Consider the following 12,192-nt stretch of genomic DNA (forward strand, 5'->3'; position numbering starts at 1 on the left):
TGATATTTTGAGTGACACTGTACCTCTCAAGAATAGTTGTAAGCTATTTGAAGCTGTAACTGCTCGGCCTAATTAAGTTTATCATTAAAGTATTTAAACGAATTTGATTTTTTCCTTCTATACCTCATCCTGTCCGTGGGCTGCTTCAGTCAGTTTGCTATTGTTAAGTCATGGCATAACCTTCTAGAAATTACTGCTTGTTGCCTTTCAGCGACTTCATTAAAATGCATTCCTGCCAGGGAGCTCTTTAGCCATACATATTAATAAGGCTTTGTAGCAATAATTAAGCAACGGCTAATACGTTGGTGAATGTAAGTATCCGGCATAGACAGCAGAAAGGATTTGTAGGTGAATAAATTGTACCTGTTACTAAAAAATCTTGACAATAATAATTAAGATTCTCTGAACTGTACTAATTTAAAATAATCTTTTACTTTTACACTTAAAGCAGATAGGACTGTCTTTGATACTGTGTTCCCTTTTATCAATAAACTCAAGGCAGGTGGAGCTGTGGGAAGTAGCGCCGATGCCCTGGGTGGCTTCAGCAGACCTCCTGCGATGTTCCGGAGTCTCACCTGCTGTCCCGAACCCTGTGGCAGGGAGTTGAAGGTCTGTGCTGAACCCAGTGAAAGCCCAGGGACTAGCGGGCAGGGCTGCTCTTTGAGGGCAAACTCAAGGGCAATACAGACACTCCAGGGACAGAAGAGGGTCATGCTAAGTTGTGTGTGTGTGTGTAGAGTCCCTTTAAAAAAATAGGATCCCAGATGTAATTTGCAGTCTCCTAAAATGCTCATTAACTCTGGACCAGCCAGAATGAGGTGAGTGGTGGGCCTTTGTTACTGATAATGAAACTATTGAACCAAAACCCTGATCTGGACACGTATTGTAGGCATTGATGCAGCCACGCAGAAGATCCTGGCATGGGCTGTGTGTGAAGTTAACAGCCTGATACACCATTCAAGCTGGGTTAGGGCATTTGTGGTGGTGGTGGTTGATTATGTCAGTTCACGTCTTCCCTTCTCTTTTCATGGTGTAACCAGAACTCTCTTCTCCCAACAGTTTGAGAAACTTGTAAAGAGCTGAAGATGAGAGACAGACGACACTTTGCAGCTTTATATAGATCGTTTGCATTTCCTGTGGGATTTTGTGTGAATTTTTGTGCTCTCTGTGGTGCAGGTGATAATGGGGGAGGAAAGAGTGGTGACAGAAATTCATGTAAAGCAGGAGAACACATCTGGGGAGATCTGACCTTTGAAGAGGTGTTGATGGTAGTGAAAATGCTGGGTGCTCAGGTTGCTGAAGAAGGAATTGCTGATACAAATGCTTGAATTTGTATTTAAAGTGAAATTTGGGCTTCCCATTGTTTCTGTTTTTTTTTTAAGTTGACCCATATATCATTTCCCTGGATTCATAAGATTTTTTAGTACTCTATTCTGTGAATGTATCAGAGGGACTACTGTTCAATTATAATTTTCATGCTTCTTATTTCATTTTCCATAATTAAGTGTTAGACTTTCATACAATACATAATCTCTAAAATGCTAGTGTTGCATAGCAATTTCCTCTTATGTGGTCTTAATTTACAGGTTTTTTTAAAATACCTTTTGCAGTTAATGTATTGGCTTATATTATTTTACAGGATTGCCAGTAGATAGAATCCGTGTTCACAGAAGGAATGTGTTATAGGTAATACGCATTGCTTTTACTTAGGCTTAAAAGGGGATTAAACATTCTCATGAAAGCTGAATACTGCTTGCTCAGAGTAAAGGGAAAAGAAACATTTAATCTTCATTGCATTTCAGCCTCCACATGTATCTAAGTGAATGTTTATCACAGAGAGAAGGCATCAGTCCCCTTTTTTTTGTACTGGTGGGCAGCCTGGGATAAATAACAAATCCTGTAATTAGGAGCCAATAGATTCTAATTGACTTATGTTAGTCCTCAAGCTGAAATCTAGCCTTTCTCTCTTGTCATGGCATGGAGCATCCTTTGTTTAATGAACACTGAAGGGAAATCGAGTGAGGTAAGAAAAAAATAGCTCTTCTGAATGGATGCAGCCTTGTGCAAGTGTTTGAAGTTGTTATTTTAAGTGCTTATTTTAGCGACTTTTGAGCTGAGCATTTAGAGTATATAGAGTAGCATTTAGGAAAAATGTTAATGTGGTTGCTTACTTTAACATGAGCTGCAGCTCTGCCAGCCAAGATGAGACATGCCATTTAAGGAACACTAAAGCTTTGAGTGAAGTTTTTACTCAACTTTATTTAGAAACTTGCTGGAGTGCACCGGATGCTGGGGGAAACCAGAACACACTTTTTGGATTGTCAGACCAAAGGCAGGAAGGTTCCCACAGAGCCCTCCTCCCTATGTAGCTTCTGTTTCTTATTTAGATTTTGTTTTTTAATACCCGAGAGCTTTTAGTGGTGTTCTGACAATTGTGGCCTGGAAATTTGTCTAAATTAAAGCAGGTTTTGTTTGTTTATTTAAAAGTGCTAACAGGCTCAGACAGTCCCACAGCATTTTTCAGGGCTTACATCATTCTAAAATACATTAAATTGATTCAAAACCGATTTGACAAAAAAAGTAATTTTCTTTGCCCACTTGATGCATTTGTATCTATACAAAAGGAACAGCTGAACCTTGGCAGGTATGCGGAGCGTAGTATCTGGAGTTGATATGAAATGTTAAGAAGCTTATTTTAGTTGCTGGGAGATACAAGAGAACATAAGGAGTTAAATGAGCTAGTCTGAAGATGTGAGGCTAAATGCAGGAGAAGTTGGGAGCCAGATCCTCAGTTACCTAAGTATGTGTAAGTTCCACTGAAGGTATATCAGATGAAGGGCTGCTCCCATACTATTTAGCTTCTTATTTTGGATTATTTGAGGTTTTAAGAATCCCCACATAGAGAGAGAGGTGAAGAGCCAGGTATGCCTTCACAAACTGCATGAAAAGCTGAGGATGGTCAGTTGAGTCATGGAATTTTTCTTCACATTAGTTCATTACAGCTATATGAGACAGTAGCTGTATTACAACACCCACAAAAAGTATGTATTAGGATCAAACCCTTATCCAAATTTATTTGTCACATAATTAAACACAGGATCACTGTATTTTTTAACTCTAGCTTTCCCAGCATCTCCATCAGTCCCCAGGAAAAGCACGTGAAAACAAACGGCCAAAGCATATCGACGCTGTGAGAGGGGGAATCTACTTTGCAGTCCAGGACCACTTGACTACTCCTGTCACTTCACTGCTGCTTTTTTGAGGACAGATGCATTAGCTCAAGTGCTGTCAGGTACCGGCCACCACAGCTGTACAGAAAGGAGTGATGGGTAAGCAGAGGGTCCAAGTGCTTCCAAGGATTAACTCCTGGGGTGCTCCCACAGCCCAGTAGGACTAACCTTCTCTGTAGTCACAGGAGAGAGGGGAGTAGAAAGGCAGGTAGCCAGTGGCAGGAATATGGAAGTGCCCGTTTCTCCACTGACTGCAGAGGTAGCATTGAGATATTTTTCTGGAGTTGAAAACAGCTTTTGAAGGTAGCCACATCTCTGTTTCTCATCCAGAGAGATGTCATCTGCTCTTGGTGGAAGGTCCTGTGGAAAAGTGAGAGACTGAAGGAGGAAGATATGTGGTTTGGGCTCTGAATTTCAGCAGCTGAGAGTTTTTAGGACTTCATAATTTATCTTTCAAGCAAAAAGACTAATATGTAGGCCTACTTGTGTGCTGGGAACACTTTAAAGACGAAATTTCTAAGAGTAAAGTCCTGTGCAACTCCATTCATACATGGAAGCTCTTCTGCCTCAGACTCTACCCCTCTTCTAAAAATGTTGGGAGACCAAACTCCTGGGAGTGATTAAAGGGGATGAGGGAGAGATATGAGAGTGACAGTCCAGTCCATGGCATTTGGATTTGGCATTTGTCTCTTGCCACAAGGAGCTTACAAAACCATGAAAAATTACATAATAATTACAGTTATTATTATTGTTATTGTTATATGAGCTGGAAGCAGCTCATTTGGAGAAGACGAGGAGAGTGTATGCTTTTACATTACTGAAAAATGTGAGTTTCTGATTTGTCTTATTCCTGTAAAATGCACAGAACTAAAGGAGCAGAATTATATTCTAGTTAAGGCATTATCTAATAGTGTGTATAATTCCCCACTGCAGGACCCATGCCTGTCCTGAACTGCACTGACACAAGCTGAAGAGAACAGAATTCGATTCTGAGAATCCAGGTAACTGGTGATGATACCCAAATGCGAAGAAGAATAAATTTTACTTTTGTGGGTTGAAGTGGCAGAGCTGGCAAATCACTTGTTGCTTTTACTCGTACTGTTATCTGAAATCACGGAATGGCTTCTGAAAAACCATTTTACAGTTTCAATATGCAACAACTCTACAAAGATCTGTTGCTTCCTCTCTTCTAAAGGCCTAACTGAGAGTCTTTTGAAGTAATCTGAAAGCTTTTTATTGGTTAGAGGACATGGAGATTCAATTGCAAATAGTTAGGTTGCTTGCTGGTATTTTATTCTAGGAAAGTGCTGATTGATTTATTCTCCTGTGCAGATGTTTGGCGATGAGTGGTGACACCAAAGCCTCAGTCTGTGTTTGACTGTTTAGAGTTCCTTGAACATGGTTTTGTAAGGCCATTTCTAGTTAGTAATTGGTAACTGGATGTGGTTAGGGTAGTTAGATAAACATGCAGAGGAAGGGGATGAATCACTAAGTAAATATAATATTGATGCTGTAGGAACTGCTGTTACATACAGCACATTTGTGGCAGATGTGACGTATTTGTTTTCTGTTGCCAGGAAAATGTTACTTGAAAGAAGAATTGAGTCTAAATGTGTAGTTCCAAATCTGCATATCCACACCTTGTTGATGCATATGTTGGCTCTTGTTAGACTCTTAACAACTTGTCAGCTTTTAATGTACCCCACTTCTTTTTATGTATCCCTTCAGAATTTGATCCACTAATCTGAGGTCATATCAGAGCAGTTTCCATTGCTTTAAATGTCAGTGTAGTTGCATCATTAAAAGCCCCTGAAGTAGATGGTCTGCATTAATGTAAAAAGACATTTATGCCAGTGAAACAGCATCATAGTTATTAGTGGAGCATGTTGGCAGTTTCTGTCACCAATTTTTGCACCCATGTAAAACAGAACGGGCTAAAAATACCGTCTACTGTGACTTGCATGCCACATAGAAAGGAGGGAGTGACCTAGTACCAAAATCACAAAGAAAAGCTCTTCAAAATGTTTTCTGTCCTGTCTTTTGCACTTTTTCAGTACCCTGGCAGGTTGGTTAAATCTGCTTAAGAGCCTCGCGTTCCTTGGGGGTGCTCGGGCTGGGATCACCCCATTAGCCAGCAGCCCCAGGGCAGCCTGGTCCATCCTTCAGCAGATGGAGCCATCAGCTGTGATGGAAGAGGAACAGACGCAGAATGGTCAATGACAACATTTGTGTGTATGCAAGTAAAGGGTTTATTCATTCCTGTTTAAAGTGTTGGGAATTTAACCATTATAAAGGCCTAATCAGAAGACGGATTAGATGTTCAATCACCCTGTTGCAACCGAGGTAAAAAACATGCACACACACATATATATGTGTGTATATATATGCATATGCGCTGAAATGAGTTCTCCAGTCCCCTAGAGTTTATTTTATTTGTATTGAAAAGTCTTTGTTCAAAATCTATTTTGGAAGTGTGGTTAGTACATTCCCTTCATGCATGTGCATGCATATACATGCACCTAATTCACGGTTTCCAGCCCCCAGTTCCCAAATGCTTAGTCCCACTCTACCACTGACATTAGCTGTAAAAGCCATAATGTAATCCTCAAAAATCTGGAAAAGTTAATGTTTCTTTTCATAGCTTTAAAAGTAAATCTGTTCACTCTCTCAAAAAGCTAAAATTTAGCTCCTCAGCAAAGCTGGAAAAGCTGGCTTGTTTTGAAATCATGGAAGACATTTTCTGAAGACAAAAAACTTGTGTCTGAGCTTTGAACTCCATGAAATTTACCACAACTTGTAGAATATCTCTACCTGGAGTTTTGGTGCAAAGTTTCATCAAGGAACTGACTATTAAGCAGCAATACATAGGAAATTACATAAGCTATTGCCAGACAAGATATTCCAGTGATACCATAAAATCCTTCTCCAGTTACTGCTTTCTTATCCACTTGGCATGAAATGTTGACTTGACTTCTACTTACTATTAAAATAAAAACCACAGGGGTTGCTTCTTGCTGCTACTTGTTTTGTCAAAGATCCAGTCATTGGTAACATGTGAATTAACATTTTGCAGTAACAATTCTAACAGCTTACCAACAGCAATGAAAAGTGGTGTTCTGAAAAGTCACTTTAGCATTTAAATCTATGGCAAGCATCAGGGCTAGAAAACCACAACCTTTAAGAAGCAATGAACTTACACATCAAAGAGCTTACATTTCTCCTGCTGGTAACCACCTATGTGACTATTTACAACTAAAATGGAAACGTGATAAAAAATTAATAGTCATCGCAGATCATTTTATACCATTGCAGCAAATTCTGTTGTATCTTCGTAGTGGAAGTGTTTTATACTTGGTTTGAATGTTTTGCAATATCATATCATGGTACACTGCTTTGTTAGAATTTTAGTTATCAGTAACATGTTTAGCATACTTTGGTGCACTACAGATTATGTGTATGCTCCATGATATTGATTGTGAAACACAGTGAACAACTAGCCACACCAGAAAAAGAATGAAAAAGAAAAATCAGAGTCAAAACACCCTGCAAAGTCTTAAGGTACTTTTTAAAAGATTGACAAATTCTCCAGCCTCCTGTGGGTTACCTCTACTATACAGGCTAGTGAATTACTTGGATCATCTTCTCCCCCATATCCTTGACTTAATTGAGCTGTAGTGTGAGAAACATTTATTCAACAACTACAGGCGCCAACACTGCAGGGGAGCTCTTCAGCTGGGCTGGAAAGTGAGGACTGTAAGATTCACAGAGATTGTTCAATACAGCCATTAAAACACAGCAATGGATAAAGCCTTCTTGAAACCTCTAAGTCATTGGATAGATCTTTTGATTCAAAATCTTTTTGAACAGGGTCACCTATGGTTCCTTTGCAGCTCTCAGCCTCACTGTTGCATAAAAAAGGCCTTCAAATTTTGCCCATTTTGTCTGACAAGATCCTTTTTTCAGCGTTCATCCTTCATGATCACAATTTAATCATTTAAGGTGACAAAAAACACCTAACAGTGGGTTCTCAATTCTAATGGTGCCTTTTTAGCTGGTATTGTTAGTAAAAAAGCAAAAAAGGAACATAGGCTTTCAAATTGGAAGCAACCTGGTACTTTTAAGAAGCTGTTCTGGATAACTGAATAAGCAGTGCTAAAGAAATAGAAGGAAATTTAAATTTTGTCCGTGTAAGATACCTTAATCCAGTATTTATAGCAACACTGTAAAATCAGGGCTGTCAGAGAAAGAGCTCTGAAACTTGAAGTGGAAACTCACTGATTCCAGACCTGGCCCTGCTTTGTGACAGTAAGCACATCGCTTAGTTACGTTGCCTTGGTTTCCTCTGGTTTTGATGCTGGGATGAGAAGTGCCTATGAGTAAGGCTGGATGTGGAAGATGTGGAAGAGAAGAGATGGAGCAACAGGTTTTCTGCTGGCAGGTGGCACTGAGCGCTTCCTGTGGCAGATGGAGCTGGGGGACTGAGTGTGTAGACTTCCTTGCCCCTCCAGTAAATCCAGTCCACACTGGTGACCCAGAAATCACTGTAACAAGGGAACTCTGAAATGTTCATAGGGAGAATATTATAGAAAGCCAAGAAACCACGGCCAGGATATGCAGTTAGCAGAGTGAATTTTTCCATAAAAACCTCAAAGAGATTTCCAGTTGTAATGTTTTTAGCTTTGAAAATGTAATGCAACTTTTTCATTTTTAGGCCTCTCACCATTATCTTCTGGTCTCAGCAGAGCAACAGCCATGTATATAACAGCTTCATTAATGCCAGAGTAATAATTATCTACTGCAGGAGTGGCTATCGCATCAGGAATTTTTATACCAGAACTGCAGCAGCATTCTGATCCTTCAGAACTCAGAGGCAGTGTTTGTAAAGGTACAAAATTAGTGGGAAAGATTAATGTAATCTGAATCTAAAATAATACCAATATATTAAAAAAAAGAAAATGGGAGCCTGTGACTGGCTGCGCTGCAGAACAGGTGGCTCACACAGAATAGGGCTAGTTACAGCTGTGCAGAATTACAGTTTCACCCTCCACCCCTTCACAGAAAAGACTAAGGCAAAAGTGCAGGCTGTTGGCTAGGCTGATTAATTAATCCACAGGGCTTACTCAAGGAGTCTGCTTTGTCTCTACATAGATTTAAATTATAACAGTATTTGAAGTGATATATTTTCATTTCTTTCCTTGCTACAACACGATCATATCTGCTGTGAATTTTTTCAGTGCAATATTCAGAATGGTGTTTTTCGTATTTATAATTGATGAAATAATCCAGATGCTAGCTTCTGTTTTCTTTGTGATTATTTATTAGTTGTTTATTACATTTATATATAAAAAGGCAATATCTAAATATTCTCAGAGTTATCATACTAGATTTCAAAACATGCACAAAAGAATAACAAAACTGAAGTTAAAAAGTTTCACAAAATCTTGCAGTATTTGCTGATTTCTAAATGACAGAGATTATGAGCTATGTGTGAATCACACAGGTGGGAAAAATAGATCATCTGTCACATTTCCTTCCTCTGGAGCTTGGAAATAGAAACTGGAGCTGGCTCAAGGTTGCACTGCAAGAGAATGTGTTTCTCTGTTAGAGAAACTTACTTGGGGAAACAGAGACAGGGATGTGAAGCTTTGCACCTACTTACAAACTCTTTTAATCTTAATTACGAGCATCTGAGACCTTACAATTTTTTCAAGCATCAGGATGGTACAGAGATGTTATTTTATAGCAAGGCCTCTATAATTATAGTTAGAATTCAAAGGCACTTTTTCACATAGCCCCTAGGTACCTGCTGAATCAGTTGGATCCCTTAGTCTCTCTTCTAAGTTACTCTCGGGTTAGTTTCTGAAGTGTAACACTTCCAAAGCCTTTCCACCATTCCACCTATGGTAGGTCTCATTTTTTAAATGACACTTTAATTTGATATTTAATGGTTGTCCAGCTTGGAAAGGAGGAGGAAGCCAGGGTGGAGGGTTTGGGGTGGCTGCTGAAGGCTACGGCTGGACTGGCCACAGTCCACCTATCTTCATCTTCAGATCACCTGTCGGGTTGCAACCAAGCTGTCTTTGTGCTCCCAAGACCTTGGCTTAAGCATTATTTATGCCTTTTCTTGGCTAATCTGCATAGAACTAAGCTAGGGAAGTTGGGGTGTGCTTGATAGCCTGTAAAGCTACAGTATGTGGCAGCAGCGTGAAGTTTTCCTCTGCAGGCACTCTCTGTCGCATACAGAGAAAAGACCAGTAAACATGGGTAGAGCAGAGGCGAGGGGCTTTCATGCCCTGGCCCATTACATCACTTCAGCACTGCCCACCGGTTATTTGCTCTCTATATCACTTCCCCCCAGGGGGCTCAAAGAAATCAGTAAATCTCCCCCAGCAGAGCTACGAATCCCTAGCCCAATTCATTAAGGCACAGCGGGACAGCCAGGGATTAATCAGAGGGGGAATGCTGTGAATTCCTGCACGCTCTTTCTTTCCCCAGCACGGCTGGTGGCGGGGACACTGCCAGATGAAAGCAGCGCTGTCAGCATCCATCAGCCTGGCTCTGGCGGCTGCATTCCAGGGGATGGACTGGCCTCAGCTGGTAGCTCTGGCGCCTCTTCCCTCTGCCAGGTTAGACACAGGAGGAATCCAAATTCAAGTACACCTTGCTCTTTCAGCTTTCGATCTGTTTTTAGGAGTTGCCAAATTCTCTAAGACAAAATTAGAATGGAGATATTTTTGAATGTAAGGCCACAGCGTCACAGAAACCGGGGATGGGAGAAGTTATTGACAGCCCATCTTCTTGCCACTTCAGAGTTGTTCTCTTTCTGATCTTAAATTTCCTAACCAAGGTTTCTGTGATGTAACAGGGAAGCTATTCTTTAGGAGCTTTTTATGGGGAATTCTGTTTTCTCTAGGATGTCATTGTTCGGTTATGACTTATAGTTGTGGTTCTCCACAGTGGTAAAATACCCACTGATAGAGCTGAATTTTTCCTTTTTTTTTCTTCACAGAATCCCACTATATGTTTTAATCATTTTCTGTTCTCCAGCCCCCACAGTGTTGTCCATGTGTCTCACCATTACGTAGCTGTGCTGTGATCATACACAGGAGTCACTGGCTGGGAGCCTGTGTTCTTTATTGTAGTATATTTATCCAAAGAGTGCTCCGCTGCATTGCAAACAGTAAACAAGTATCAGAAATACTGTGATAAATGAATGTTAGAGCAGCAAAGCACGAAGCAGTGGCCCAGCAGCCTCACTGCTAGGTCTTACCATAAAATCGGGTACTCATTAGGTCTGCAGTATTATTGGAAACGTGTCCCTCCAGGTTTCCTTCCATGAAGACAGTGATCCCCAGTAATCCCCTGCTGTGCTGGCTGCCAGCGATCTGCCACATCACAGTCAGCAGCCTGCAGCTGGCCAGCAGAATCATTTTCTATAGAATAATGATGGTCTGTGAAAAACGTTAAGGAAAGGGAAAAAATTGGAAACCATTGCTTTTAAGACAGTTTAAGCACAGGCCATCCTGTGCCAAGACTAAACAGAAACATGGAGAAAACTAATAGGAAGTCTTTTATGAAGGTGAGAATCAATTTTTAAAAATACAATTTATAGTATTATTAATTAAATTTGTGAGTATGTATGATTTTAAGTAGTAGTACACTCATGTTCAAAGTGTTTATTTAGAAATTTGGGATTTGGGGATTTTTTTACATTTTAACATAGATAATTCCAAAATTTGTAATTCTCTTTCATTGCTATATGCCATTCTGCAACTATTTTTTCTTTCTTTCTTTGATTTGAAAGGCCATTTCAGGTCCCCTTCAGCCCCTGCCTTTGCAAAATAGAGCATTTACCACTTGGCCGTGCAAACAGTTGTGCCAGGGTGGCATGAGGCTGGGGAGGAGCACTTAGAGATGGTAAAGGGGTTGTACCTTAAGACAGTGTTGCTATTAAAAACTGATTCATAAAACACAACCCAGGGGGAGGGAGGTGGAAAAATGAGCGTGGGGCTGAAGATGAATGACATGGAGGAAGAAATTCTTAAATCAGCATTGCCACTGGGAAAACCATATTTCTATGCATTTCTACTGTATTCTCAGTGTGCTTGGCCTCCTGAACTTCAGATGTGAAGAGCTGAACTGGCCTATTTGCTATTCAGTACCTTTTCATGTTTTTCTGTGGTTCTCTGGATATATTTATCTTGTACATGTATATGTGAAAATCTGTTATTTTAGTTATTGTTTTCCTTTCCAACCTAAAGCTTGTATTCCCACTAGTAAAGACATGCTGGAGACGAAGTAGGCATTGTTTAAACACTTCCATCTAGCTCCACTGGGATACTTCAATCTGTCTTGCTAAAGAGAAAAAAAGATTAATCATTCTTGTTTGTTTTTTTTTTTTAGAATACTTGATTGTGACAGTGAAAGCAATTTGTGTGGCTTAACTGTGATGCAGACACTTTCCTCCTGTTGTTTGAGTCATACTATCTTATTTTATCCAAGTTCTTAGAAATAACTCTCTGAAAGGTCAATCTTAGTTTAGTAATTGGGATTTTGGGGGTTTGGTAGGAACAGTCTTGTTCCAGATAATTAACCTGGACAGTGTGTCATTCAAGGAAGAAAAAAATAACTCCCCCATTTTTCTGCTTTCCTCTTAGATCTCTGCATGGGTTACCAAGCCCCAGGGTCTCAGTGTGCAGTCGTACAGTGCATCTGCTCACCTGTTTACGCCTCCTGAGAGGCGAGGAACGAGCAGGACGTGTCTGAACTCCTTCTGCGCAGGATAGCTGAGCTGGGGGTAATAATTTACTGCAGATACAGACGGACAATAAATTAGTACGCCCCCAAGAGTCTGGAAGAAACAGAGGAGGAGCAGTGACTCATTTCTGAGTCATAGAGCCTCCCCGGATTTATCCTGGGATGATGTACTATATGCACCACTCCTTGATCTGGTCTGTCTCGA

The 12,192-nt window shown here is 40.3% G+C and overlaps 1 long non-coding RNA gene across 1 annotated transcript; it reads left to right on the plus strand.

Annotated features, from left to right (window-relative positions):
* Positions 1 to 492: 492 nt before the first annotated feature.
* On the plus strand, positions 493 to 6,232 carry LOC135314085 (uncharacterized). The gene is made up of 4 exons (XR_010373560.1): positions 493 to 1,686; positions 3,122 to 3,329; positions 4,164 to 4,231; positions 5,285 to 6,232. It is a non-coding gene; the product is annotated as an uncharacterized LOC135314085 (long non-coding RNA).
* The last annotated feature ends 5,960 nt before the right edge of the window (positions 6,233 to 12,192 follow it).

The sequence above is a fragment of the Phalacrocorax carbo genome, chromosome 6 (genome assembly GCF_963921805.1).
Source record: "Phalacrocorax carbo chromosome 6, bPhaCar2.1, whole genome shotgun sequence".
In the NCBI taxonomy this organism is placed as follows: Eukaryota; Metazoa; Chordata; class Aves; order Suliformes; family Phalacrocoracidae; genus Phalacrocorax; species Phalacrocorax carbo.